This window comes from Triturus cristatus, chromosome 4_2, assembly GCF_964204655.1.
Source record: "Triturus cristatus chromosome 4_2, aTriCri1.1, whole genome shotgun sequence".
Classification (NCBI taxonomy): Eukaryota; Metazoa; Chordata; class Amphibia; order Caudata; family Salamandridae; genus Triturus; species Triturus cristatus.
In genome coordinates, this window is record NC_140586.1 from 561,079,654 (window position 1) to 561,106,910 (window position 27,257).

At 50.7% G+C, this 27,257-nt stretch overlaps 1 protein-coding gene across 3 annotated transcripts in view; it reads left to right on the forward strand.

Moving 5' to 3' along the window:
• The window catches only part of CCDC18 (coiled-coil domain containing 18), a 1,105,805-nt gene that overhangs the window by 252,785 nt on the left and 825,763 nt on the right, over positions 1-27,257 (forward strand). The gene's annotated exons all lie outside the window — the stretch shown is intronic.

Below are 27,257 nucleotides of genomic sequence, written 5' to 3' on the forward strand. Positions count from 1 at the left end.
GCTGCTTATGTTCGCTGTAGGTGTGAGAGTTGGGCCCTATAGTATGTGGGATTTTCACATGTCGTCTTTGTTGATATCCAATAAACAAAACAAATGCCAGTACTGATCTGATTTTCAAATACTATTCAGCAATAGCTACATGAAAAACAATCACTGTAGCCTCAAGGAAATTTATTCCATTCCTTATTTAATGGATTTTTATTTTCTTTTTACACCAATATCTCTTACTTTTAATCGGGCGGTTTTGTTGTGTCTTTAGACTTTGGAAGTTATTTGTCTATGTTGTGTCTATGTCTTTAATGTGTTTCAATGTTTTCTGTGGTTTGGGTGTGAAAAGTTTTGTATATATTGACTATATGTACTCTAAAATGTGTTATCACTGCATTTTCACTTTTCTCTAAAATGTTTGAAATCATTGTTTCAAAGACATATTGATATAAAAAGAGAATAAAAATCCATTAAATAAGGAATAGAATACATTTCCTTGAGGCTACAGTGATTGTTTTTTGTGTAGCTATTGCTGAATAGTATTTGAAAATCATATCAGTACTGGCATTTGTTTTGTTTGTTGGATGATTAGGGCTCAGCCTTACTGATTAGAGCCAAAAACCCAAGTTCTTCTTTGCTGTCTTTGTTGATATGTCTTGTTTCATGTTGCATAAATAGGGGACTTGTTTGATACCCTGTGCTGTGGCAAACAAATGATGGACGGAATGCTGAATTAATCAAACATTCAACCCCATTCAAGCGATCTGGGTTAAATTCATCATTCTTTTGCTTACTGCGCCACCCCAGTTTGTACCCTGCCATATGCAAATCAGTCTTGACCCTGCTCCTCTTGGGAACAGTCCAGCCCGAACTGCCAAGCCAGGTCCTCCGGGGCCAGAAACAAGCATCCTAGGACCGGTTTTAGGGTTACACCCCTCATCAGCTAGGCTAGCTTGAATCCAGTGGCACAGCGGGCAAGGGACCCACGTCTGGGCATACCCATCCCACTTAGGGCAAAAAGTGCTGCGGCAGCAAATGATGGACGGCCCAGCATAGCTAGTGGCATAATTTGGGTGTGTAGGTTGCTGTTGGGCTCACAAGAGCATGAGCTTCTGTTATGCTGACTTTGATATGTTTAATTTTATGTATATGACACATCATTGCACAATCTTTGTATTTTTTTTCACCTAGTGTAACTTGTGGGACGTATCTAGGTTTTTGAATTTAGAGGTGTGAGCGCCTGGGATTCATTGTTTACTTAGTCGATGTGTTTTGGTTAATGTTACCGAATAATGGCAGTATGAATTTTTTTTTTTAAACCGCTTCCATGCTGAGGGCGTACTGTAGCCGTACAGCACAGCAGCACTTGGCTGCTGAGGATAGCTCCAGCACGTCCTCACGCTGGCAATACAAAAATCCCTCTGGTGTGAGCACCAGACGGATTTCCATTTGTTAATTTCAGCCTCGTGAGCTGGGGAAGAGCTTCCCCAGCTACTGCGGCAGTTTTTTAAAAATCTTCTTTTGTTTGCAATGATAATAGTCTCACATGGCCCGTATATGTCATTATAGAGAAAACAAAAGTGAAATGAACAGATCGGCTTATTTCACTTTCACTGCTTCGGTTCTCAGGGGAATATCTCAACCATCTGAACACCGATTCAGACGGGAGAGGTATCATTGGAAAGGGGAGGATCTCTCCTTTCCCTAGCGGATCCCTGCTTGGAGATCGCTGCAGGAGGGTGATCCTCAAGCAGGGTTCCATCCATTAGATCACCAGGGACTAATTTTTGAGGGCCGAGCTTCCCCCTCTGCAATCGGCTAGCCTCCCCTCTCCCCTTAAAAAGGTATTTCTCTCCCTCGCCCCGTAGGGGCAGATTGGGCGGGGGGTGAACCCACTAGGGATTATTTTTATAATGCAAAATGGGTGGGGCACTCTCCCAGGCATCCGGCCAAGCCACCACCCGCCTACCCAAATAAGTCCCAGCTGTCTTTCTGCCCACCGTCTGGGGCAGATAGGAGGTGTTCTCCTCCAATCTGCTGCCAGCGGGGCGCAGAAAGTCCCCTAGACCACTAGGCATTATATTTGAAAGAGAAGCGCCCACCCTAGCAGTGGACTAGTTCCTTTACCCCTCCCCTTCCATGGTCCAAAAGTCTTTCTACCCCCGCCCTGGAGACAGAATAGAGGTTCTTACCTCCAACCTGGCCTCCCGGGTGGGGGAAGAAAGCTCACTATACACCACAGATTTTCTTTTCCATGGGAAAATCGATGTGGGCATTGGGTCTAGTCCCCGCCCACCCATAAAACCTCCAGCGGTCTTTCTGCGTCCCATCTGGGACAGATAGGGGTTTTCCTCCTGAAAGCCCACTAGACCACCAGGCATTGAATCTGGAGAGGGGGGGGGGTGGAATGGGCAAATGCTCCTGCCCCCCCCCCCCCACTTCCAGGCCTAAAAGTCTTTCTGCCTCCACAAATTCCCCTCCCAGGGGCAGATTGGAGATTGTTACCTCCAATCTGCCTGGGGCGCAGAAAGCCCTCTAGACGCCAGGGATTTTTCTTTTTTGGTGACAATATGGGTGGGGGTGGCCCTTCCAGGCATCAAGCCTAGCCCCCCTTTCACCCAAAGAACGCACAGCAGTTTTTCTGGCCACTGATGGGGCCAGATTGGGGGTGTTTTCCTCCATTTTAACCCCGGCAGGGGGCAGAAAGCCCACTAGACCACCAGGCAGTGTTTTTGGAGAGGGAAGCATCCCCCCTGTCAATGGGCTAATGCACCCCTCCCTCTAGGCTCAAGTCTTTTTTTTCTCCATAGGGCGGAAAGCCCACTAGACACCAGGATTTTTTTGTGTGGCTTCATGGGTGGGGGAAGCCTGCCTAGTCATTGGGCCTAGCCCCACCCTTCTGTCTTTATGCCATTTCACCCAGAGGGGCAAATAAGAGGTCTTTAACTCCAATCTGCTATAGTAGGAATGGCAGAAAGCCCACTAGACACCAGTTTTTTTTTTTATTGGTATAAGTTGTGGGGGTGGCCTTAACACATCAGGCCTAGCCTCCACCTCCAATATGAGCTCAACTGTCTTTCTTTCCCCGTGGGGACTAAAGCGTCCCCATCTTTTTGGCAAGAGGGCACATTTTGATGTTGAATGCTTTTTTTTACATTTGGGTAGCAGAGTTGGGTTAAGTATCAATATCGTCCTACGTCTATGCGGAATGGCTGCACTTTTCGGGCTCAGTTCTGCTGCTACCTTAGGGCAACCTCCCAAATCCAGGCATTTCTAAAAACTAAACACCTGGGGCAGTCCAAGATGGCATGCCTTGAGTAAATCCAAAGACACTGTCTTACACCCAATGCCCTGAAAATCTCAAACTTAGGCCAAATTTGCACATTTCCTTGCACGTCTGTGGTTTAAACTAAAATAATCCACAGGATCCACAACATTCCTACCACCCTCCCTTCCCCCACTTGCACCGATAAAAATGTTACCCCACTTGTGTCACTGATACTAGAATCCATGATACAAAAGGCCCCAATGGACGAATCGCCAATAGTGTTGCTCCTGTGTTTGGACCTGGGCTTCGGCTGTCACAGGGAATACTACCAAATCCAGACCTTTCTGAAAACTAGACCGGGTGAATCCCACAACATTTTCTTACCCACAATGTCCTGCAAATCTCAAGCTTTGCCTAAAATCACACATTTTCCTTTCATCATTGTGACGTAAACTTCCAGAAGACTCAGGGATCCACAAAATTCCTAACATCAAGTGCTCTCCCTTGTCCAAATTAAAATGCTAACCAACTTGTGTGACTTGGCTTATTACCTCAGGCAGGCACAATTCAAAACGGGGTCAATGAGAGTCACTCTGTGAGACTCCCATTAACCTTGGCTTGATGCTTGCCTGTTGAATGAACTATCCCCAGCTACACAGGTGAGGTAGCACTTTTATTGGGATAAGTGTGAGAACGCTGGGTTGTAAGAAATTTGTGGATTCCTGCCTACTCAAGGTTTACGTGTCAGTAATGCAAGGAAAATGTGCAGTTTTTGGCAAAGTATGAGGTTTGCAGGGCATTGTGGGTAGGAAAGATTTGCGGGATCCATGCTAAGCATACCACCCTGTACTCCCTTGGGTGTCTAAGCTTGCAGAAATGTCTTGGTTTGGTAGATTTCCCTGTGTGGCCCTTGATACCCAGCAAAAAAATGCTGCTACCCCCATTGCCAAATCAGATAATTTTCATGAGATGAAATGTTGATGTCTCCACCTTGTATTGTATGGCCTTTTCTGCTGCGGGCACTAGGCCTTCCCTCACAAGTGAGGTACCATTTTTATCAGTAGAGTTGGGTGAATGGTAGTTGGTAGGACATTTGTAGCTCCCTGCAGATATCACAGAAATGTGAAGAAAATGTGTTTTTAAAGTCAAAATTTGAGGTTTGCAAGGTCTGCTGAGTGAGAAAACCTTTAGAGAGTCACGCAGGTCACCCCACCCTGCATTCCCCTGGGTGTCAAGTTTTAAAAAATTTACAGGTTTGCTAGGTTTTCCTAGGTGCCGGAGGAGGTAGGGCCCAAAATCCACAGCTAACCCCATTGCCAAAAGGGGTCAGTTTTCAGTGGACAAATGTGATGTGTCCATGTTGTGTTTTGGGGCCTTTCCTGTTGTGGGCACTAGGCCTACCCACACAAGTGAGGTACCATTTTTATTAGGAGATATGGGGGAAAGAGTGGTAGGAAATGTGTGGCTCCCTTCAGATTCCAGAACTTTTCATCACAGAAATTTGAGGAATTTTTGTTTTTTTTGTTTTAAGTCAAGGTTTGAGGTTTGTTAGCGCTGCTGGGTAAGAAAACCTGGTGAGAGCCACACAAGTCACCCCATCCGGATTCCCCAGGGTGTCTAGTTTTCAAAAATGTGCAGGATTGATGGATTTCTCTTGGTGCTCGCTGAGCTAGGACCCAAAATCCACAGCTAGCTAAATATAAAAAAAAGGGTCGGTGTTCACTTGAAAAAGGTGATGTGTCCATGTTGTGTTTTGGGGCCTTTCTTGTCGCGGGCACTAACCCCACCCACATAGTGTGGTACCATTTTTTCGGGAGACTTGGGCTAAGGCTGGGTGGTTGGACATTTGTGGTACCCAACAGATTCCAGACGTTTTCCTCACAGAAATGTGAGGCAAGTTAATGTTTTTCTATTCAAAGTTTGAGGTTTGCAAAGTTTTCTGGGTAAGAAAGCATGGTGGGAGCCTCGCAAGTTGCCCCACCTTGGGTTTCCCTATGAGAGTCTAGTTTTGAAAGATGTACAGGTTTTCTAGGTTTCCCTAGGAGCCTTCTGAGCTGAGGCCTGAAATTCACAGCTACCCACGTTAAAAAAGGACCCATTTGTTGTGAAAAAGAACTGATGTGTCCGTGTTGTGTTTATGGTGCTTTCCTGTTGCAGGCACTAAGCCTACCCGCACAAGTGAGGTACCATTTCTATTGAGAGACATGTGGAAATACAGAATAGTAGAACATCTGTTATTACCAATTGTATTTCTCTGTTTCACTCTTTATATTTTACCATATTAATTGCTCTATACCTGTTACAGTTCAGTTGTTGGCTATGGGTACCTTCGTTTTTGGAGAGCCTTCAAACCCAATATATATCCCCGCAACCAAAAGGGTCTATAGGACGTAGTGGTATATTGCTTTTGTAAATCGGCCATTGTGACAAGAAGTTACAAATGATCATTTTTATGTACTACTTTTCAAATTTTTTATTTTTTTCCAACTTATGTTTATTGGCATTTTGTGAAGTAAACATTGTTTGCTTTACAACAACAGGGGTATCAGTATCACAAAGTACAATACATAATGTCACGAGAAGGAACATGGCTGAAGACGCAGGTTCGGACAACTCTATGCCATCTTGTGGAGAAAATCTATAGTGACCAGTAAAGTTTCATACAGTATATAGGCACAGTGTGTCCTTTTCTCCGAGATGTGATCCCACAGTCCATTGCGTTGTGACTGGTTTACACTCCACCCTGCCAACCGGGAAGGTACTCCAACGAGGAAAGCAATTTCCAAAGCGATTAAAACAAAATAAAAAAACAGAACCCTCCACCTCCCAACAACTAGGTGTGTGGTGGCAACCCTATATATGAAGGCTGGATTAACGACTGGGCACGAGTGTAGTGTGTTAGAATTGGATGAGATGCATATCCCTAACTGACGGTGGGCAAACTGCCAGTGGCAGGCCTCGTGTAAGGAAGGCGACCAATGGTCCCCAATTATATCCAAAGCTTTTATAGTCGTCGCGGAAGATGTCCGCCATTCTTTCTAGACAGAGGAGTTTCCAAAGTTGCGCATACCCTACTGAGAGGGTAGGAGGTGCCTTCCTCTTCCACGCTGCTGCGATCGTTACCTTCGCAGCTGCCTGCGCACTGAGAGGTCGCTCCCCTAGTCTCTCCTGAGAGACCTGGTATCGTTTGTTGCCTGCATTTCAAATTGCTTTCTTCGTGTGTTGCCTGCACTGTTGTTGTTTATATTGTAGCGCTTCGCCTCGCGCCCACGTGTTGCCTGCCTCTGTTGCTGCTAGCGCTTTGCATCGCCTCCACTGCCTTGACTTGTTATTGATATTCAGAGCGAGTTTACCCCCGGCGCTGTGCTCTGCCCTCCCCTCCGCTGCCATTTTGTTTATGTTGTTGTCCTCGTCAGCCCGCCCCGCCTCCCAGCTGAGACGCCCTCCCACTAAGCTTATACAGCGCTCCCGTAGCAGGAAGCGCCGTGATCCCCTCGCTGCTGCGCACTGAGAGGTCGCTCCCCTAGTCTCTCCTGAGAGACCTGGTATCGTTTGTTGCCTGCATTTCAAATTGCTTTCTTCGTGTGTTGCCTGCACTGTTGTTGTTTATATTGTAGCGCTTCGCCTCGCGCCCACGTGTTGCCTGCCTCTGTTGCTGCTAGCGCTTTGCATCGCCTCCACTGCCTTGACTTGTTATTGATATTCAGAGCGAGTTTACCCCCGGCGCTGTGCTCTGCCCTCCCCTCCGCTGCCATTTTGTTTATGTTGTTGTCCTCGTCAGCCCGCCCCGCCTCCCAGCTGAGACGCCCTCGCCCCTCCCCCTCCACTATCCATATATGACAGGAGTTCCCGCGCGCAGCGTTTACGCGCAGCGACCGCGCCCCAGCCGCGCCGAAGGTGCGCCAAAGGTAAGCCCGTCTACGCCCGTCCGCGCCTGGACCGCGCCCAGCGCCAGACCCCCTGGCCCCCGTCCCTCCCAGCCCCCCGCATTACCTACGATGCCGCCACCCTCCTAGCCCTTAACCCCGGTCGAGCCCCCAACTGCGTCCAAGCCGCCCCTGGACAAACCCATGGACCTTTCTCCTGCTTCTCCTGCAAATTCAGCGGCACCGACAACATCTCCGCTACGACCACACCACAGACTCCCGACCCCAACCACCTACAATGCATCCTTCTCAACACCCGATCGGTCCACAGGCACGCCATTGACCTATGGAATCTACTAGACACCATTTCTCCGGACATCGCCTTCCTTACGGAAACATGGATGAATGCTACCTCCGCACCAGACATCACCATTGCCATCCCTGAAGACTATAAGATCACTCGCAAAGACCGTACCAGCCACACAGGAGGAGGAATCGCCATCGTCCATAAGAAATCTATCCGCATCTCAACCAGCTCTGACACCAACCTCGCTAACTCCGAACACCTTCACTTCCAGATCCACATCGACCCCAAAACCACACTCAGAGGCACCCTCCTCTACAGACCACCAGGACCCCGCGCAAAATTCAGTGAAGACATCACGGACTTCATCACCCCACACGCGCTCCCCTCCAAAGACTACATCCTTCTGGGAGACCTCAACTTTCACCTTGAAAAGATCAACGACCGCAACACCGCCACCCTCGTGGACAACCTCGCCAACCTCGGACTTAAACAACTAGTCACTTCCCCCACCCACATCGCAGGTCACACACTCGACCCCATCTTCACATCCAGCAATCATGTCTCCTTCAGCCACACCACGGATCTCCTCTGGACTGACCACAGCTGCGTTCACTTCACCTACAACAAACCAAAACCCAGCATCCACCTCCAACCTACCCTGCAAAGAAACTGGAACAAAATCACCACGGACCAAATCTCCGCATCGCTCCTTCGAAACACCCCAGCCCTCTCTTCTAACGCTAACGAAGCCGCCGCCAACCTCACCCTATGGTTATCCAACACCGCTGACACCTTAGCACCACTGAAAAAACGTCAAAACAAACCTGGCAGCAAGAAGGCCTCATGGTTCAACGATGATCTCAAGAAGTCCAAGAAACTCTGCCGCTCCCTTGAAAAGGCCTGGAAAAAAGACCCAACCACTAGCACCAAGGACGCCTTCAAAAACGCCACCCGCACTCACCACCAACTAATCCGAAAAGCCAAGAAAACAGCATTCAAGGATCGACTTGACAACAACGCCCACAACAGCAAGGAACTTTTCAACATCGTCAAGGAATTTTCCAATCCCTCGGCCAACTCCAACGACATCACCCCCTCTCAAACCCTCTGCGACTCCCTAGCCTCATTTTTCCACAACAAGATTGCTGACATCCACAACAGCTTTGACAACCAACCCGGAAACCAACCCACCCTACCATTTGTTGATCATCTTCCCCCCGTGAACACCCTTAACGACTGGAACCCAATCTCCACTGAGGACACCATCCGCCTGATGAACTCCATCCACTCAGGATCCCCCACAGACCCATGTCCTCACCACATCTTCAACAAAGCAGACTCCGTCATAGCACCGCACCTCCGAGACGTCATCAACTGCTCCTTCAACTCCGCCACCTTCCCGGAAGACTGGAAACACGCTGAACTCACCGCCCTTCTGAAAAAACCCACAGCGGACCCCACCGAACTCAAAAATTACCGCCCCATCTCGCTTCTTCCATTCCCGGCCAAAGTCATCGAGAAAGCTGTCAACAACCAGCTCGCCGCCTTCCTCGAAGCCAACAAATCCCTCGACCCCTCACAATCTGGCTTCCGAGCAAAACACAGCACTGAGACCGCCCTCATCGCAGCAACAGACGACATTCGAACTCTACTGGACAATGGGGACACAGTCGCTCTCATCCTCCTTGACCTCTCTGCAGCATTCGACACAGTCTGCCACAGCACCCTTTTACAACGCCTCAATAACATCGGAATCCAAGGAAAAGCACTTGAATGGATCACCTCGTTCCTCACCGGAAGAACCCAGAGAGTCCGCCTTCCACCATTCAAGTCCGAGGCCTCTGAAGTCATCTGCGGCGTACCACAAGGATCCTCACTCAGTCCCACCCTCTTCAACGTATACATGAGCCCCCTCGCGGCCATCGCACGCCAACTCAACCTCAACATCATCTCTTACGCGGATGACACTCAACTGATCCTTTCTCTCACCAATGACCCCAGCACCGCCAAAACCAACCTACACGAAGGAATGAAAGAAGTTGCCGAATGGATGAAACAAAGCCGTCTGAAACTGAACTCAGACAAAACAGAAGTCCTCATCTTAGGTACATCCCCCTCTGCATGGGACGACTCCTGGTGGCCGGAAGCCCTCGGAAAAGCACCCATCCCGACAGACCACGCACGGAACCTAGGCGTCATCCTGGATTCTTCACTCTCAATGAACAGACAAGTCAGCGCCGTATCCTCTTCCTGCTTCAACATTCTTCGCATGCTCAGAAAAACATTTCGCTGGATCCCCTCCGAAACAAGGAAAACAGTCACCCATGCTCTGGTCACGAGCCGACTGGACTACGGAAACACCCTCTACGCAGGTGCTACCGCAAAACTCCAGAAGAAACTCCAACGAATCCAAAACGCCTCAGCCAGGCTCATATTAGACATCCCACGCAACGAACACATCTCTGGTCACCTTAAAGACCTCCACTGGCTACCCGTCAATAAGAGGATCACTTTCCGACTGCTTACCCACGCACACAAATCACTCTACGACATCGGACCAGAATGCCTCAACTCACGACTGTCCTTCTACACCCCCTCCCGCCAACTACGTTCCTCCAGCCAAGCCCTCGCCACTGTACCTCGCATCAACAAGACCACCATGGGAGGCAGATCCTTTTCTTACCTAGCTGCCAGAACATGGAACTCACTCCCCGCTTACCTTCGCCTTACCCAGAACCACCTAGCATTCAGAAAGCAACTTAAAACGTGGATATTTGACAAGTAATCCTCCTCCCCTTCCTAAGCGCCTTGAAACCCTCTGGGTATGTAGTGCGCTGTATAAATTCTATGACTTGACTTGACTTGACTATACACCTCCACATGATAGCTTTGTCAGCCCTGGTCTGGTGTTCGAGGAGGAATACCTAGGAGGACTCTTTCCATGGTGGTCGTTATGGGATATCCCTACATGGTTTTGATTTGTGCTAAGATTTCCTCCCAGAATGGACGTATGGTGGGGCAATCCTACCAGATATGCTGGAAGTCACCAAGTAACCCACAACCCCTCCAGCATCTATCTGACATGTTTGGAAAAATTCACTTGAGTTTGGCAGGGTGTAGGTACCAGTTCATTAGAGTTTTTAAGTGTGCTTCCCTAAGCTCTAGGGAGTGATTGAATTTCGAGATGTCGGACCAGAGTGCCATCCATTCCCTGTCTTGTTTCCTTTTTTTTTTGAAAATATAGTTATTGGCATTTTCTTAATTGCAGCACAAAAACAGTGTTTATCAGCAAGACATATAAACATGTTCTGTTTGACATCAGCACAGCATCATATCCAAATAGCAGTGGCGGAGAATCAGATTGCATTGTTATGTACCAAAACATTATTGTGGGCCCCTTCCTTTCCTTCCACCCGTACACCCGACCATAGGAAATCATTGTGAATCAGAGAGCGAGAGTCCATAGTGTGTGAGCCATGCCTTCCATATTTTCCAAAACTTATTAGGACAGCCCTGTGCATTGTAGGTCGTCTTCTCCTCTAACATGTACATATCCATACTCTTTATCCATTCAGCCAGAGACGGACTTGCCACAGCCCCCCCATGCCTTAGCTAGGTCGCATTTCGCAACCACTAGTTGAAGTAGGGTTAGCTTTAGTTTGGGGAGGTCAATGTCCGTGGATTTTCATAGCAAAACAAACGAGGGACTAAGTGGAATTGTCCCACCCAGAATACTTCCCAGCTCCTCCAACAGAGTTGTCCAATACAGTTGAATCTTTGAACACTCCCATACTGTGTGAAAGAATGTTCCCTCAGACCCAGTACAGTGCAAACAGTCAGGCGTTTCCGCCCACCATATGCGATGCAGTCGCGCTCTATCATAATATGCTCTATGCAAATATTTTAATTGAATCAGTCTGAGGCGCAACCTAATGGCCACCTCTCGAGGGTGCATCAATGCCATTTCCCAATCTAGGTCATCCATATCTCCCAACTCTGATTCCCATTTCATTATTAATTATCGTTCTATACGTCCAGGAAGACTGCCTTTTCCGCTATTTCCCTCATCAAGAGTCGTCCCTCTAAAAGTGCGTGTTCTGGGATGTCATAAGTGTTGCACCCGCCAAGCATGGGCCAGCTGTAGGTACTTGTAGTGTTGAGTCGTGTTCATATCCTATTCCGTCTGGAGATATGTGAAGGTGACCAGCTCTTTACGGTATAGTATGTCCTTAAGTTGTGAAATGCCCAACAAGTCCCACTTCCTAAAACCTCATAGTTTCGTAATTTCTGTAGTCGATTCCCTACCCACAGCGGGGTTTCTCTGGTGACCCGACTGCCCCATTTCATATGTCTTTCAGCCTGTTTCCATGCAGCCAAAACGATACGTGTCGCTGTGAGGAGCCGTGTAGCACCTCTCCCCCCATATATATAGTGTGTGTACGGGCATTTGGTGAACTGTGTGCGTTCTAGTGCATATGTGTGGTGATCTCTCTCTACATGTTCCCATTCATTCACAACTATTAGATGGGCTGCCCAATAATATGCCCGAAGATCCGGCGAGGAGATACCACCATTATATTGATTGCGTTGCAATGTCGCCGTTGCTATGCTCGGCAGCTTTCCTTCCCAAAGAAATGTCCGCAGTGCGTCATAGATTTTATTTTATTGAACACCTCAACTTGTATTAACTGAAAGGTATTTTGTAACCCATAAAGGAATTTGGGGAGCACTATCATTTTGTATAGGGCTGCCCTACCCAGTAGGGTCAGTGGCAGCGTCCTCCATCTCCCCATGTCTGCGAGAAATTCCCTGAGCACCCTATAGAGATTGTGATCCAACGCTACTTTCGCATTCATTGTGACGTAAATCCCAAGGTATTTTATGCCCTCTCAAGCCAACTGTAGTTGGCTTCGGCCTATAGTATAGCTACTGCTCTTATCTGCTGGATATAAATATGATTTCCCCCAATTGCTCTTATATCCCGCATGTGTGCCGTACGTTTCACAACTTTCCATAATACTAGGAAGTATTCTGTCCGGGTTTGTTACATACATTAATATGTTGTCAGCGTATAAAAATATGTGTTCGTCAGTCTCTGCTTTCTCTCCTGTCCGGAATCCTGTTATGTCCGGGTGCGTTCGGATCACACAGGCGAGTGGTTCCAGCACCAAAGCAAAGAGCAGAGGGGATAGTGGACATCCCTGGCGCGTGCCCCTGCCTATGGGGAATTCCCGTGATACCATCCCGTTGACCATGGGTCTGTCATAAAGTACGGCGATTCATTGCCGGAACACCGGTCCAAAGCCAAATTCCTCCAAAGCGGACATGAGAAAGGGCCAATGACAGTGTCAAATGCCTTTTCGGCATCAAGGGGTAAGTCGAGGTGTGGATCATCTTTTGTTCCCCACTTCCAACCAATTGTGCAATCGTCTCAGGTTGAGCCTCGTCGACCTTTTCGACATAAAGCCCGACTGGTCCCTGTGGATGAGACCAGAGATTACCGCTGTGAGCCTATTTGCTAATATTCTGGCTAGTATTTTGGTCTCCAAATTAATAAGGGAGATAGGACGATACGAGCTACACATCTGCTCAGGTCGGTCTTACTTAGGGATTTCCGCAATTATGGCAGTCCGCAGGTCTCTGGGGAGACTCCCGATCTCGTGCCCCTCCAGGTATAGTTGGAGGAGGTGCGGGCTATAGAGTGTCACATGTTGCTTAAAGAATTTCGGGGGGAGCCCGTTAGGCCCTGGGGCCTTCCCAGATTTCAACTGGCCAATGGCTGTCATGATTTCTTCTTTTATAATCTTACTGTCTAATGGCTTTGACTCACTGTCTGCTAATTTATAGAGCTGTATCGCCCGTAGATACTCTTGGACTTGTGATACCTCGGCCAAGTCCCGTGGTGTATAGACGGCCTCATAATAGTCCGCAAAGGCATTGGCTATTGCGACTGAGGTCACATGAATCCGTCCGTCCTTCTCCTGTATCTGGGTTACCTATCTACTGTCAAGCTCTTTTTTGCTAAATTCCCTGTCTTGTATGTCCCGCTGCAACACTCCCTCCCACATGGACACGTATCTCGGTTGAGCCGAATGTGTGGTGGAGAGCAGATAATTGTGGAGAAAGGAAATCACCCCCTTCATTGATCCCACTGTTCTGTTCTCACATATTTCTCAAACCCTGTTTTCTCCCTTGTAGCATTGACCCGTATGTGGGGGGTGAGTGCCCAATGTCTAAGTTGAAGGTAGTGGAAGTGTTCTTCTGGGGTTAAATGGAATTCCCTTCTGCAACTATCAAAGGTGAGGATGTCGTGGTTATGGAATAAGTGATCAATCATAAGGCAGCCTCCCTCTCTCCAGGCGTCGAAGGGGCCTTCGTGCAGGGCTGGCAGAAAGGCCGGGTGAAAGTGGATCGGGGTGTATGGGGAAGGGAATGTGGTCCAACCCTCACCTCCTGACACAGAGTCCCACACTCTCAGTACGGTGCGCGTGGGGGTGCTAATGTACACATTCGCGGGTCGCTCCTTTTTGGGTTTCCAAATTAGATCCCACACCATCCTCCCTGCCACTCCACTGTCCATATGGAGCCAGTGCTTCTCCGACTCCCTTTTAAACCACTCTGTCACTATCCGCAATTGAGCGGCTTTATAGTATAAACCTATGTCTGGTAACCCCAGTCCTCCCTACGCTCTGCGGCGTCGCAGTATGGAGAAAGATAATCTGGCTCGCCCTCCTTGCCAAATAAACCATATGAGCAGACATTGGATTTTAGGAAGATTGGTCAGATCTAAATCAATGGGCAGGGCCTGAAAAAGGTATAACAGTTTGGGCAGCAGCGGGATTTTGGCCAAACCAGGAAATGAATAGGGCCTTCCACCGCTTAAGGTCATTCTGAAGTTGAAGAAGGGCGGCCAGGAAGTTGGCTTTATAGAACCCTTCCACTCGTGGTGTCAGCTGAATCCCCAGGTATTGAAGGGAGCGTCTGGACCAATGTAAGGAGGATTTGGATTAAATTGCGCGTGCCTCAGTGTCTGGGAGAGTAAGATTAAGTATATAGGATTTGTCGAGATTGACCTTGAAGCCGGCTATGACTTCGAATTTGGCTAGTTCTAATTCCAGTGCAGGAAGTAACCATGATGGGTCTGTGAGTGTCAAGAGCACATCGTCCGCAAGAGCGATATTTTGTGAGTGTCCCCTCCGAAGGGTATCCCTTTAATCGCCAAATTGTTTCGGATGGACATTGCGAATGGTTCAATACTCCGCGCAAACAGGGGTGACAAAGGGTACCCCTGTCTGGTGCCTCTCGTCAGGGAGAATGGGGCCAATAGCACGCCGTTGACCTGGACCCTGGAGCGGGATTGTGTGTAGTTAGCCTTAATCATGCAAATGACAAAATTTGTCTGCGAAGCCAAAGGATGTAAGGACACGAAAGAGGAATGCCCAGTCCACCCGATCAAAGGCCTTCTCAGCATCCAGCCCCATCAGTACCGCTGGTATCTCCTTGTTTGGTGGCTTTTTCAATTAGATGTATTGTGCGTCTAATATTATCGTGGGTCTGCTGCCCTTTCATGAAGCCAGACTGATTGGGGTGGATTAAATCTGGCATCAAGTCCTGTATGCGGTTCGCAAGAATAGTAGAGTAAAGCTTTGCATCCAAATTTAAGAATGCTATTGGGCGGTAGGAGGCACATAGCTGTACATTTTTCCCGGGCTTAGGAATGACTGTAACCACTGCCTCGGCCATCAAGGGGGTCACCTCTCCTGCCTCCGCCATATGATTAAAAAGTCACGTGAGGTGGGGTATGAGGTCAGGGGCAAAGGTTTTATAAAAGTGGGCTGTGAGGCCATCAGGCCTGGGAGCCTTCTGAAGTTTGAGGGCTGCGATAGTCGCACCCACCTCTTCTGTAGTTATGGGGCCGTACATTTGTCATTAGTGTCTTGTGAGACTCGGGGGAACCGCAGAGTCCGAAGGTAGCTATCCTGCAATTCTGCCTCCCTTGGCTCTTCGATGTAGAGTGCCCTGTAGAATGATCCAAAGAGGTCTTCCTTAACCATTATCTGCGTGGACTAGACCATTATTCCCATCGTGTATGCCTTCAATGTGTTCCCTCTCGCACTTCTCTTTTAGTTGCCTGGCTAAATGTTTGCCTATTTTGTTCCTGTGAGTATAGGAATCATGGCGTAGTTTTAAAAGCGTGTATTCTGCCCGGTTGTTATAAATTGCTTTCAGCTTACCTCGCAGTGCAGTAAGGGAGCGCAGGGTCACCCTGGTGGGATTGTTCTTGTGTGCCTGCTCCGCCCGTTCCAACTCCATCTCTAGGCCTTCCCTCTCATGCGCCCTTTGTCTATTCAGGGTGGAATTAAGCTCTACACACTTCCCCCTTATAACCACCTTGAACGCGTCCCAAGTGTTACCCGAGGAGGTGTCTTCGGCCTGTTTACATTAAAGTACTCTGTGATTGCTTCCCGCAGCTCAGTTCGCAGTACACTATCCCATGTGAGGGAGATCGGTAAGTACCATTTGGGAGTAGTAGTTGGGGCAGTTCCTCACTGTAAACAAATCAATAGCGGGCAGTGGTCCGAGATGGAAAGGGGGAAAATCTTGGCCTCTCTAAGAGTGCCCAGCAGTCTTTGATTGATAAAGATATAGTCCAATCTCGAGTAGGTGAGGTGTACGTGAGAGTAGAATGTGTAGTCTCTAGTCTGAGGATACAGGGTGCGCCAGGCGTCCCGCAGGCCGAAATCGTGCATTCTTTGCTTTATTTCTGCAGTGAAGGAGGCAGTTTCAGATATGCGTGGGTGCGTTCTAAGTCGGGTTGCCAGGTGAGGTTAAAGTCCCCCATTAAAATTGTTGGCCCTTCAGCAAAGTGATCTATTTTATCTAGTAGGTTATTTAGAAAGTTCGTTTGGCCCGCATTAGGCACATAGGCTGCAATAAAGGTGTATAGTGTGCCCCTTGGTGTGACATGAACCAGGACCATCCTTCCCTCCTTATCTGATTGGATGTCCAGCGGCTGAAATTTCGTCGATGTATGAAATAGGAGTGCCACTCCCCGGTGCTTAGTGTGTGCTGATGATCTATAGATAAGGGGGTACAGTTTGTGTTTGAGCGTCAATTTGTCAGCTCTCCGGAGGTTTGTCTCCTGGAGTGCCACTATGTCGAAGTGGTGGTCTGTTAGGTACTTCCAAACCTTTTGCCTCTTCTGCGGGGAGTTAAGGCCCTTAACATTCCACTAGGTTATAGTAATTTCCCTCTTCTAGACCACGTGAACCCACTACCTTGCGCCCTCTCAGTAGAAAGTATGAGAAGATTATCCCAATGAGCTTTCCTTGTTAGACGTGCATCTGCCAGAACGCCCTCGTGTCGAGTATGTAAGTAAGGCCACCACCAAACCCTCAACCCCTCCCCCCACCCAGAAACCCCAAAGAAAAAAGAAAATACCCAACCCCAACATGAACATGTCGAGTGGATGATAGTTCCTCGACTGTAGGTGGAATCATCTACTGAGATGGGTTGGTGGATGGCGTGACCAGAGTTCCCATCCGCGCCCATCTTGGGGCTCCCAAGTAGCTCAGTTTGCTGATTGAATCAGTCTCAGCTCTTGAGCATTGCACTGTCTCCCAGCCCTGGTTCCCTCAAATGGTTGTAGGCAAATAGTGTCCTCACGTTGAGTTGATTTGCCTGTCCAGGCAAAGAGTCGAGGTCGTGTGGAGCTGCAACCAATAGATACTAGACACAGGTCTCACTTGTGGTTCCGCCTCGAGGACATGGACCATTTCGCTGAGGGTGAGCCATTTTGATTAGACCCTTGTGATTTACCAGCTGCAGTTTCAGGCTCGTCCATAGGGAGACCCAGCAAGTCCAGACCCTCCTTTATGTCGGTTATGTGGCGTTGTCTGTTATTATATTCAAAGCTCAGGCCAAATGGATAAGTCCATCGATATCTGACTTTATCATCTCGTAGCTTGGTTGTGATGGGTCGGAACTGCTGTCACCTCGCTAATGTTGCGGGTGCCACGTCCTGATAGATGTTGCAGGTATGCCCCTGGAAGGAGATTGTGTTCTTTTTCCTAGCAGCTGATAAGACTGCCTCCTTCACCTTGTAGGAGTGAAATTTCGCAAGCACATCTCTCGTACGTTTCCATTCTCCGGTCGCTGGGCCTCCGACCCTGTGTGCCCGCTCAAACTTAATTTTAAGGGCTTGTGGACTGATGATTTCTGCGGATAGGCCCTCTAGGAAAGCTTCCAAATCGGGACCTTCTGCCCCTTCCTCCAGGTTGCGGATTCGCAGGTTGTCTCTTCGTGCCCTGTTTTCAAGGTCTTCCGCCTTCAGTTGGGTTTAATCCTGTAGGGCGTGTAATGTGTCCTGCATGTTGGAGGTGCGTTTGTCAACCTCCTGGGTCTGCTCCTCCAATTCCGCCACTCCTACAGAGTCCACATCCTGTTGGAGGCTTGACATTCGATCATTGAGGTCACTTTTCAGTTGGTCGATGGAATCCTTGATGTCCTGGCTGAGCTCCTTCCGGAGCTCCGCTTTGAAATCCCTCAGGGATGTCATGAGGTCCTCTTTCGTGAATGCCATGCTGCCGGAGTGGTCTTCGCGATCCGCTGGTAGGTGTTTGTCCGCTCGAGGAAAGAAATGGGAGACTTTGGTCGTAGCCTTGGTCACCATTTTGTTAGGGGGCATAGAGCCGTGTCCAATGATAACCCCACTGCCGGTGCCCGGGGTGGTCTGCCCCTACTCCTGCTAGCTCCTCCGTGGGGGGCCTCTACATGATGCTGGCGGCCCTCAGCGCTTGCCTGCTCTTTGCTCCCCAGCAGACCTCCAAGTTCTCAGGGCGCTCTTCTCCCCATCGACAAGGGGTCTTGGTGCTGGCCCAGATCTTTGAAACGTGCTCTTCAGTCTCTCAATGCCAGGTGTGTGGGCCGCAAACTTGTGCACCGCCTGTCTCCTCTGTCATAGGACGTGTTTACTGAGGGCTCCAACTTCACCGGGGGGACCACCACCAACCCGGGCTCCGCCACGTCCCTGACGCCCTCCCATTCTCTGACTCTTATGTGTAATGCGTGTGAGGGTCAGAGGCACCTCTTGGGGCCGACCTAGTCTCCACGAAGGATATTGGCCACCACAATCTCGTCGACTGGGGCGGGTGCTGTTCTCCCCGGATGCTGAGCTTGTGTTCTCACTAGAGCACCAGTGCGGTGCGTGGGTCCCAGAAGAAGGTCTCGTGTGCTCCAGAAGAAGGTCTTGTGTGCTCCTCAGTGCAAGCTATGTGGAGTCACCAGTGCGCTTCTCGTTCTCTGTCCGCCGGCCATCTTGAAGTCAGGCAAAAGTTCTTATACTCTCCCGGGCTCACCAGATTCTCACCTTCCTTCTGTCTCACGTGGGATCGCACCTGATTACCCCACTCTACCTGCGTGATGCTCCAGTCGAAGATTCTGCACAGGGCTCTTCACGCACCTAGAACCCTCATTAAAGGCTCAATTCTTGGGTGATCGGCAATTCAGCTCATTCTCCCTTCGCGTTGTGGGTTGCGTCTGAATGCGCCTCTGTGTCCCCCCCCCATTCCCCCCACGATGTGCGGTTCCGGCAGATGGGGGCTTATCTCCGCGGGAAGTCCGGTCCCGGGATCATCGCCGCGTGGCTGGATGCTGGTCCTGACGGGCCCGTTACAGCCCGCGAGATGGCGGCCGCTGTGATGGGAGGGCTTGTGGGCGCTCTGGAGCAGCTTCAAAGCTGCCCTGTTCCGGGCTCCAGAGTGTCGTTTTGGGGCTGCCCGCACGCCCTAGAAGTGGGGCCGTTGCTTGTTGCTCACTGCATCGGCTCTGCTGCTGTATTTCAGCTGTAATCTCCCTGAGACACTGGCGCAGATCGGGAGCCGTGACGTCCGTTTGGCCATCTTGCCCGGCCACGCCTCCCTTCAATTTATTTTTATTTAAGCAGTTAATTTCTTTAGGAAAACCCTGAGGGATCTACAAAAATTACCTCTTGCTAAATTTAGAATTTTGTCTACTTTTCAGAAATCTATAGCTTTCCTGGATCGCCCATGGGTTTCACCCTGGTTTCCATCACAAACTGGAAGTAGGTTGAAAGTACAAAAATTAGGAAAAGCTTTCTGAAAAATGCCAAAACTGCTGTAAACAAAAATAGTTTTTTGATTCAGTTCTGCATGTTCCTGATAGCTAGGTAAATGGTGACTTTTGCTCAGTAAACCTTTTGTTGATGCCGTTTTTAGGAGAAAAAAACCCCGACTAGTGGCCTGCATACGTATGTGGTAAGTGTGGGTTGGCTGTCCAATATAGCGATCAGGCTTTGCCTACTGCAAGGTTTTGCATGGTTTAAATTGTAATATTCGTAAACATGCACAATATCCTTAACTTTCTGTTAGAAAATTTTGATGGACCTACAAAGCATTGACGCATGCATGCAGGACATGTCTTTTTTGTATATTAAAAAATGGCAGAACAAAAATTTGCTTTACCAAGAAATTAGGCAATCGATATGTGCCTGCAAAATTTGGTATACTTTCTTTCGACACTCTGAGTACTTTGCACAGGAAGCTGTGTGTGGCGATTTCCATGTTGCTTGGAAACGTCACTGAATTTGGGACTCGACTTATAACTCTTGATCCCTTCGATCAATACCTACCAAATTAGGCAGATCATAAGGTTGCATTTTGAAGGCCATTTCCCCAAGTGTTGTTCAAATCATTTAAGGGGAAGGATGTATTAACCCCTTCAGTGCCCATGACGAGCTGGACTCGTCATGGGCCGCGGTGGCGCTGTGCCCATGACGAGTCCAGCTCGTCATAGACCCCGCCCGCTAATGCAACGGCCGGCACTGGGCGGGGAAAGGGGCGGGCACTGAAGGGGTTAAGGATGCAAAAATTGGATTCCCTGTGGAATGAGTGTGAGGTGTCAACCTTTACTATAGAGGCAATCTCTGAAATAATTATTCCGGTATTTCAAAATCTGTTTAAATTGTGAATTCGTTGTTCAAGGTAAAATTATTCAAATGCTTTAATGGACCACAGCGGATCTGCAGCACTGATCCTTCTGTATTTGAGTCCCACTTTTGATACAGTCTCCTACCCCATTCTTCTCCATAGATTGGAAGAAGCTGGTTTCACAGGTACGGCCTTTTGATGGCTTACCAAATTTTTGGACAAGCACAGCTTTCAGGTTAACGAAGGCCCATTCATGTCATCTAGCCATCAGTTGCTTTGTGGAGTTCCACAGGGTCTTTGAGCCCAACGCTTTTTAACATTTATATCAGCCCATTGGCAGACAATATTTGTTCCTACGGCCAGAAGATGGTATCTTACGCAGATGATACCCAGTTTATCATCACATTGGCACTAGACATGGACACCATTGCCGCTGGGCTTAATAGCTGTCTTGAAAAGGTGTCTAAATGGATGGCAGACAGTTGTCTAAATATGAATGATGATTACGTAGGACTTTTTTTTTTTTTTTTTTTAAAAGTTTTATTGAACAATAATTCGATTACATGCACGGGCCTACAACCCCCAGGGCCGGCCGCTAAGTACAGAATAAAATATACATTTGTCAAAGCTGCAGTCGGTTCCCGGGGCTCGGCCCCGTAGTGACTCCGGATAGTTCTAAAGGAACAGGAGACTTAAGTCCAACAAACACAAAAAACTAAAAGAAAAACAAAAGGCGAGGCATAAAGACAAACAGTGCAGGTCAGGCTTCCTCCGGGGAACTCCAGTTCAGACCATTAAGCAGCACGCGAAAGGAAGGAGTACCGGGAGGCTGGGTACGGGGGGGGGGGGCCAAGGGAAACGAACGTCCATATGTAGTCATTCCAAAAGGTGCCCGGAACCGTCAAGGGTCAGGGGGACATGGCGATATCGGTGTCCACCAGGGGGGGCGTACAGATACCCCCGCGATATGCATTCCATTGCCCCCAGATTCTGCCCCATGCCCCCGGCTTACCACGGGCAACATACACAGTCTTCTCCCTGAACATACACCAGTCCATATTCTCCTTCCATACTGACACGGTGGGCGGCCGCTGGGCACCCCAAAGCTGCGCTATATCTCTCTTGGCAATCATGTTCCCCAGGGCCGCCCACCGAGTCTGAGCTGCGCTATAATCATTGGGCTCCCACACATTCAGGACACAGCGACGCACCTCCGGCAGCAGCACAACCCCAGTGACCTGTCCCATAACCGTATGTACCCGGCGCCAGTAGTCCGCCACCTCGCGGCACTCCCACAGGATATGGAGAAAGGTGGCGCTGAGCCCACAACCCCGCTTACAGAGCCCATCATCGGAGTATCCCATCGAGACTAAGCGAGGACCCGTCACATACACCCGGTGAAGAATCTTAAGCTGTACCAACCGGAGACGGGCCGGAATGGCGACCTCCTTGGGGGACGACAGTGCAGACTGCCAGTCCTCGTCGTCCAATTCCACCCCATCCCCCGTCCAAGCCTCCCGAAGGCGCACCAAGAGGATAGCCCGATGATTAATCAGTTTCTTATAAATTAAAGAAATAGTACTGTCAGGGACATGTCCGTCAAGTATGCGGTCCTCGAGGGGCGAAGAAACCGGGATCTTGGTCCCCTCTCCAAAGACTGAAAGCAGGGCGTGTCGAACTTGGGCATAGCGGAAGAACTCCCTGTCCGTAAGCTCATATTCGGCCTGAAGAGCCGCGAAAGTCTTAACCGCGCCCTTATGCCACAGGTCTCCCACTTTGCTGATACCAATCGTATCCCACTGGTCAAACCCCTTCGTAGTCCAGAGGCTCCCCAGGCGATCGGAGGCAAACAAAGGAGTAGCACATGTCAGTCGCTCACTCCAGCCCGTGGCCGCAGTGGCAGCCCTCCAGGTCCGCACCGCAATCTTAGTAGGACCCGTAAGGGTCCGGCCAGCCGAGCGGGAGTAAAGCGCCCTGTTATAGTCCCCGCCGGGAAGCAGGAACTTGTCCATCTCATACGCCGGATTCAGGCCAGGCGCATACGTGGCATGGTTGATGGCCGAAAGCTGCGCGGCCCAATAATACCTGCGAATGTCGGGAAGCGCGATGCCCCCGTCGTACCAGGGGAGAGTAAGCTTAGCAAGAGCAATACGCGCCCGCCCGTCCCACACCAATCTCCTCTGCAGGCTCTCCACCTCCCGAAAGTAGGCCACTGGGATGACGTCGAAGGAATTCTGGAGTGCATAGAGGAACCTGGGAAGGGACATCATTTTGAACAGCGCGGCCCGACCCAGCGGGGACAGGGGCAGCCTGCACCACCGGGCCGTGTCCTCTCGCAATCGCCGAAGCGGACGCAGGAGATTCTGCTCATAGCGAGCCACCGGGTCCAGCGAAACGTATATCCCCAGGTACTTAAAGCCGCTCAGAGATACCTGGATCGGAAGCCGAGGCGGCAGGAGAGGAGGACCACCGGAGATTGGATAGACGCAGGATTTAGACCAATTGATCGTGAGGCCCGAATTATTCCCAAAGGAAGTCAAAACGTCAAAGAGGACGTTGAGCGACTGCCGCGGTGAGGTGAGATATAGGAGAATATCGTCCGCATACAGCGAAACCCGATCCTCAAAGCCCGGGGCCCACCGGATCCCTCTAAGCGAGGGCTCCCAGCGGAGCCAAGCCGCGAGTGGCTCCAGGGCGAGAGCAAAGAGCAAAGGGGACAAAGGGCATCCCTGCCTCGTGCCCCTGCCGAGGGCAAAGGGCCGAGAGACCCGCCCATTCACCACCACCTGAGCCATGGGTCCCGTGTAAAGAAGCTTCACCCAGCCAATAAATCCTTCCCCAAAGCCAAACTTAGCCAAGACAGCCCAGAGGAATGGCCACTCGATGGTGTCAAAAGCCATCGTGGCATCCAAAGAAACCAGCACGGCCGGTTCGGAGAGGAGCTCCGCCCTGGCAAGGGCGCCGTGAAGACGCCGCAAGTTAAGAGCGGTGTTACGATGCGGGATGAATCCGCATTGGTCCGGATGAATAAGATCGCACACGACGCTCAACAGACGATTGGCAAGGACTTTCGCCAGGACCTTAGGCTCCGCATTTAGCAGTGAAATAGGCCGGTAAGAAGTACAGCGGTCTCGCGGCTTGTCCTCCTTGGGGATAACGACTATCGTGGCCAAACGCTGGTCGGCCGGGAGGGAACCCGCCGCCAGAGACTCACGGAACATGCGACTGAGGAAGGGCGCAAGCTTGTCAGGGCGCAATTTATATAGCTCAATGGGCAGACCGTTGGGACCCATAGCCTTGCCCGAGCGAAGGGAGCGGATCGCGGTCGCTATTTCATCCGCCGACAAGGGGGCGTCCAGCCGCTCACGGTCTTCAACGGACAGGCCGGGCAAGGCGATATCCCTCAAAAGAAGGCGAGAGTCGTCCTCATCCCTGTCAGTCACTGGGGAGTACACAGCCCGGAGGTGGTCGGCAAAACATTCCACAATCTCGTCAGGCTCAGTCACACACACACCATCCGCAGCACGCAACTCCGGGACCACACGATTCACTCTCTCCTTCCTGTCCAGCCACGCGATCAACTTTCCCGCCTTGTCCCCGGCATCGTACAGTCGACCCTGCTGCTCCCTATACATAGTTTTGGCCGCGTCAGTGACCAGGGACCTATACTCAAACTGTTTCAGGCTGAGGGCATGGAGCCCGTCCGGAGTGACATTCGCCTCCAAGGCCGACTCCAGCCCCACTATGTCAGTCTCCAGCCTTACCACTGCCTCACTCTTGACCCTCTTAGCTACCACTATCTGGGAAAGGGCGTGTCCGCGGATCACGGTTTTAAAGGCTTCCCACAGGGACAGTGCAGACGACACCGACCCCTCGTTATCCAGGAAGTATTGGTCCATAGCCTTGACCAGGCTGTCACGAGTCGTAGGGTCTCGCAGGTACCATGGGTTAATGGGAGCGATCCGCCCTGCAGACCGCGGCCCGGTGTCGAAAAGAAGCCACAGCGGAGAATGGTCGGAGATACCCCGCGCCAGGTGCCTGACCTCACGAATCCGACCAGTCTGCGCCGCGGGCATAAGGAAGTAGTCTAACCTAGAGAGACTCCCATGCGCCCCCGAGTGAAAGGTGAATTGACATTGGGTCGGATGCATTAATCTCCAACTATCCACCAGGCCGAAGGTATCCAGCATCCCACCCAGCCATGCCTGGGCAGCGGGGAGGGTCCTTGGTGGGTGACGATCCAGTTCACCCGAAACCACAGAATTAAAGTCCCCGCCCATGAGCAGGAGGCTGTCCGGAAGGTCAAGCAGCATTCGACCCAAGTCAGTGAAGGTGGAGTTCTGGAGGCCCGGGGGGACGTAAACTGAAACCAGGGCAAGGGGCTGCCCCTCCCACCTCCCAATCAAGCACACATAGCGCCCTCTGTCATCCGAAACTATCTTAGTGATCTCCACCGGAAGTGAGGTTCGCAGGAGAATGCCCACCCCCCTGGAACCAGTTGTGAAGCCAGAATGGGCCACGAGGCGGTATCCCCCCCTGTTCATTGCATGACAAACATTACCAACCAGATGCGTCTCCTGGAGAAACACCACATCAGGAGTCAAACGACGCAAATATTGCAGTACTACACCCCGCTTGATACGGTCCCCCAACCCATTGACGTTCCATGACATAAGCCTCAACCCGTCCCCCCCCATCTCCCCCAATAGATCAAGGGTCCCCCAGCCTGCAGCACAGTTCCCAAATGTGGACAAAAATCAGTACCTCGCCCTGTAAACAAAAAACACACAGCAAAACAACCCCACCTCCCCCCCAACCCCACCCCAGGACCAACTCCCCCCACCCTGCACCCCTGCGGGCCAAAAAAACCCCCCAACTTGCAGTGTGCCTGTCGCCCCTCTAACCCCATTCTACGAAAAGACCCCAGAGGAGGTAAGGGACCCGTCCCCGCCCGCCCCCCTCACTGGTCCTGGTTAAACACAATATGCAAGTGAAATAAGACCCGACTGTACAGTGCAAAACGGCAAAATCAAGGACCAAAAGTCATTCTAAAGGGGACCCGTCACCCGCGGTGCCCGCAGAGGGTCCGGGACGGCCACCTCCGTCCGGCAGAGAGTCCAGCCAGTCACTTGCAGCCACGGGAGAGTCAAAAAAGGCTGTCCGATCCCCATGTTCCACTCGGAGTTTTGCAGGGTAGAGCATCGAATACTTTAGGCCCAGCTCGCGGAGACGACGCTTCACCCCTTGGAATCCCATCCGTTGTTTCTGGACCAGTTGCGTGAAGTCCGGATAAAAATTGATGGTCGAGTTCTCATGACGAACCGGGCCGTGGGTCCGTGAGGCCTGCAGAATAGCGTCGCGGTCCCTGTAGTAGAACAGTTTGGCCACGATAGGCCTCGGGGGGGCCCCCGGCCGTGGCCGACCGCCCGGAACTCGATGGGCCCGCTCCACGGCAAAGAACTTACTTAGGCCAGCCGGGGACAACTGTTTCAGGATAAGTTCCTCGACCACGAGGTCAACCGGGCGGCCGTCAGAGGACTCCGGTACACCTATGACGCGGATGTTGTTGCGTCGGGCCCGTCCCTCGAAGTCCTCAAGCCGCCGGGCCATATGATCGTTGACCACCCCGATGTCTCCAAGCGCGGCCCGCAGATCCGACACCTCCGCACCGAGGGTGGAGGTCCGTGTGTCGAGAGCCTGGACCCTCTCGTTAGTTTTGGAGAGGTCGGCCCGGATCAGGGTGACATCAATCGCGACAGTGTCAATCTTACGGGCCAGGGCCTCATATTGCGTCGCGATGGTTTCCCTAATGCCCTCAATGGCGCCCATAATGTCCTGCAGGGATAGTTCCGTAGAGACGGTCGCGCCTCCCTCCGCAGTATCCGAGGGGGGGCCAGCAGCGCCAGAGGGCCCCCTGCCCTGGGTGTATCGGTCCATGTTATTGCTCTGGACTGCTCCCCCGCGGAGGGAAGCCTTGGTCTTGCGGCCCTCGGGACCCCCTTTGCCCCCCATGTGAACACGGTCACTCAAGGGGACACCCAATCAAGAGGTGTAAGGGCACCAACAAGAAGACCACAAAATGTCGGTAGAGGGGGTCCGAGGCGATAGGCACTCTAGTAGCAGGTGAAAGAAAACCTCATTCAGAGGCCCAGGAAGCACCTCGCCACCCCGAGCGCACCCCCCTGCCGGTCTCCTGAAGTGCAAAACCGAAACCGAAAGTGGTGGATCGGCAACTGGCACCGCGCTGAAGCCGCTGTTGTTCAATTGCAGCCCGGCCCCTCGGGTCACCTTCACCCCGGTCACCTCCGTCGGGTGGGTCCCAAAAGTTCCGACGGCGACAACTCAGGATTCCCAGGTCCGATTTGAGTTTTGAAAAGAGATATATGCTCAGCTGGTCTTTATCTCCCAGATTCCATAAGCCACGTCAGGATATTCTCAGGATAGATTCCGAGGAGCAGAGAGGGTCCGGGGAGCCCTGTGCTCACGCGACCATCTTGGATGCGCGCTAGGCTCCTCCTCCGATTACGTAGGACTTGATACTAGGGAACATACCAATGCTCTGGGATCATATTATCTGGCCATAATCCCTAGGGAATGCCCAGTCCCCAAGTCCAAAGTAAAACGTCTAGGGATGGTTCTTCACAATCAGTTAACCATGGCTTTCCATGCAAAAAAGGTGGCTGGGAGCTGTTTTGCTCTCCTTAAAAACCCTGAGAAAGGTGCTGAAATGTCTACCAATAGAGGCGCGCAAAATTGTGATTATTGCAATTTGCTTTCTTTAGGTAGTCTAAAATCAGTGAATAAAAGACTTAAGTCAGCAGATGATGCGCTCAAAACTCTCCTTTGGATGCCTATAAGCTGCAGGATACAATTTAAGCCTT